The sequence below is a fragment of the Corylus avellana genome, chromosome ca1 (assembly GCF_901000735.1).
Source record: "Corylus avellana chromosome ca1, CavTom2PMs-1.0".
Taxonomy (NCBI): domain Eukaryota; kingdom Viridiplantae; phylum Streptophyta; class Magnoliopsida; order Fagales; family Betulaceae; genus Corylus; species Corylus avellana.
Genome location: NC_081541.1, coordinates 35,031,333 through 35,034,761, shown reverse-complemented (window position 1 = coordinate 35,034,761; position 3,429 = coordinate 35,031,333). Strand labels below are relative to the sequence as shown.

Here is a 3,429-nt window from a genome sequence, read left to right as displayed (position 1 = left end):
ATCTCTCTTGGAGATGTACAATGTCAAAGTTTGATTGTTACAATTTTGGATTTGTACACACTAGATTGATATGGTCTCATGTTTAATTTAATCTCCTTTTTTCTGGAATTTAATATGAAAGTTTAAATTTTGATGCAGATGGCAGGTTTCTTCATCTTCACTGGCGTCCACCTATACAACAAGTAGCTTTAGAACCGTTAGATGTGGGGACAATTTACCATCGCTGTTGAGAGCCAATTTTTCAGATTGGAAATTTTGTTTGAGCAATGATATCACGTAGATGCTTATGATTTTATTAATCTATGGATATGCCACTTGATTAGTTGGTCAAAGAAAAATGCATTTACCACCATCACATTATTTGTTTCTTTAGATGTAGTCACTGATGCTGATTTGATATTGGCCACTTAACATCAATTTGGAGTTCGGCTTGCATCCTGGACGGTCCGGATTAAAACCAACTATTTTTAGCACAAATCCGCTCAATGCTTGGACATGTCTTGACCGTCCATATTCAATAACAATAAGACATTATTGAATAACAGGACACGAGCCAAACTCGAAATGACATATCGGAAGAAAAAAGAAATGCTAAGATGAAAGGCAATGGCCATGTAGACCCTCATGCAGCTAGTGTAGATTTCAATTTGAGATTGTTTTCTCTCTAGGTGTTTGAAAGCCCCGTTGGTCTTCTGCAGCTGCGTAGTTTTCTGTCTTGGCATGTGTTCTCTCGCTGTATATGAAAGCCTTGTGATCTCGGGCTGTGTGCTCTCTTTAAGAGCCGTGAGGATGAAAGTTTTCCTCAAATTAGGTCTTTGAAACTGAACTTAGATTATATGATTTTTAATAACATTAACATTTTAACACGTGAGAATTAAGTCTTCTAAAAACAAATGTCAATGGTTGGAGACTAGGTTTCATGAAGTAGAAGTCACTAGATGGAATTATTTTTTCCCCTCTCTTATATGGATATGTAAAAAAGAAAAAAAAAATGTCCTTAATAGATTAAATCAAAAATTCTAAGAGTCGGCTTGAATTTGCGAATTTGAAACGTACAATTGAGGCAAAATCTGCCTTCTTGAAGGCACCTCTGGCCTCTTCGGAGGCTTTATCCTTAGGTATTTTATCTTGTAACAATAGCTGTTGTATGCTCCTCCACCGTTGCAGGTCTACTCTCCATCTCCTCCTGCAGCTCCAAGCATCTGTTCCGCTTTCTTCTTGAAATTTTTAGATTTGGTTTTTTTAAATTCAAATCTATCAATTTCAAGAAGTCTCGGGCCTTCACACGCCACCCAACCATGTTACTGGGCTCTTCCGCTATCTGCTGCCACCAGAATCGTCTCAATCCGGCCATCATGCGCCGGAGCGTGTTCCACATGCGCCGACACGTGAGCAGCGGTCCGGAGTCCTCTACCGGCGTGCTCCCTCATCCTCCGCCCTGCCATCCTCCGACACTATTATTTTATGTGTTTTTATCTTTTGTGTTCTCTTGTAGCTTTTCGTTTAAACATATCTTGTTGGGCTTGTTATGTTTCTTCCTTATCATATATCTTAATCTTCACAGTTTCTTTGGAAGTTTGTGTAGTTTTAAGTTTATAGGAGTTTTTTTTTACCTATGATGGTTTTATACATCAAAGTACGCTGTGGCTTTTATCAGCTGCATCCACATGTTACTTTATCCTTCCAGAACTTTGAGTTGCTAGATGTCTAGTAGATCTGTTTTTTCTGTTAGGCATGTATTTTCTTTTTGTTTCCTGTTGCTGTTCTTTTTGTTTTTCCTGTTGTAATCTTTTTTGTTGTTGAATGAGAGCAGTTTATTAACAAAAAAAAAAAGTTAACTTAATAGATTAAATTGAAAATTCTAAGAGTTGGCCGGAATTTGCAATTTCAATTTTTTAAAAGAGAGTAAAGCATTTGATAAAATTGTGATTTTGCTAATTTAGCCTTTAGAATTGTGTATATTTTTATACATTCTTAAACTATACAATTTTTAGGAAAACACATTTCCAATTTATATATTCTAAGCAATTTTTGTTTAAAATTGCAATTTCGGCAAATAGAATCTAAAGAAATTTATTGTTTATAATGGTTTTTTGGTAATAAAAACTTTTATTTACCACAAGAAAAAGGAAGGGAATAAAGCGGAGCAAAGAAGCAAAATGGTCCGTAATTAGCATTTTAGATGGAAGTTGATCCTTCTTTAAAGGATAGCTGTATAACATTCTTGAGGGGAAGTCCATTGCAGTAGCCTGCAATCATCAATTAGGAGAAGTTGATCTTTCTTTAGTTTCTCTTCATGACTTTTCGCTTGGCCTCAACTCAGGTTTTCAGATTGTTTATCAGCAACACACGTTAAACTTTGATTTCAGAAAGAAAAAAGAAAAACCTTGTAGATTTCAGAAAACCCATTTCCAAAACAGCCAAAAAAAAAAAAAAAAGTAGAAGGAAAATGAAAAAAAGGATGTGTGGAAAAGTTACTAAGTAAACGCCTCAAAGTGATAATAAAGAAGGCGTTAATCAGCGAAACCTCCAGCTTTGGTTTTGGCCTCCCATGAATCAGGTAAGCACTAAGGCTTGAGCTTAACTGGGATTATGAAGGCACCTCACCTCTTTCGTATACAATAACAAATAAACAACAACAAAAAAAAGAAAGATGAAGATTCAGAAAAACAACTCGGGCGGTGCAATGAGAGCTGCCCATTGCAGAGGCGGCGGCAGCCCTCGTTGCAGCCGATCGATCCCCATCGATACTCTTCAGACTAGGGTTTTTTGCTGCGATTTGGACTGTGGAGTCTTGACCTTCAATCGGCTATGTGCCAATAGCCAGTATTTATAGTCCCTGCCGAAACCCTAACCCCTCATAATTTCAGATTCGTCCTTCATGTTAACACTATTTTATTTATTTTCCCCATAAATTTTAATTATTTTTCCTATTAACCTCTGAAACCAATCAGTTGCATAGAATTACTTATAAAGTCCTTTCTTATGTTAAAAGATTTATTAAAAAATATTTTCTACAATTGCTCCCGGGCTATGGCACTTTCTTTCTTAAATTATCATCTTATTTGTTATATTTTCTTTTTTTTTTAAAAAAAAAAAAAATAGGGGAAATCAAGTTTGTTGGGTCATGGATCAGCTGAGTTGGGCTCGATAAAACAATTTCTCGGCCCATCCCTAGAACTCGGTCATTTTTACTATTCACCATGTTTACACTCGGTTATTTTAGGCCCACTAAAGTCTAGTAAATAACGCTCGGTTAGAAGGCTCGATAAGCCGAGCCTTCCATGAATATAGAATTTCGGGAAGCACTCTCGGAATATTAGATATATCTGCATAAATGTCTTATTTACTGTTCCCCAATATATTGTTGACACGTGGACCCTCGGTAAAGTCCACAGTGTTAGATGAACAGGTGCAACCCGATGCCTA

At 36.5% G+C, this 3,429-nt stretch overlaps 1 non-coding gene across 1 annotated transcript; it reads right to left on the bottom strand.

The window, feature by feature from the left end:
* Window positions 1–2,459: 2,459 nt before the first annotated feature.
* LOC132168334 (small nucleolar RNA snoR83) lies at window positions 2,460–2,591 on the bottom strand. Its single transcript, XR_009438848.1, has one exon. It is a non-coding gene; the product is annotated as a small nucleolar RNA snoR83 (small nucleolar RNA).
* Window positions 2,592–3,429: the final 838 nt, after the last annotated feature.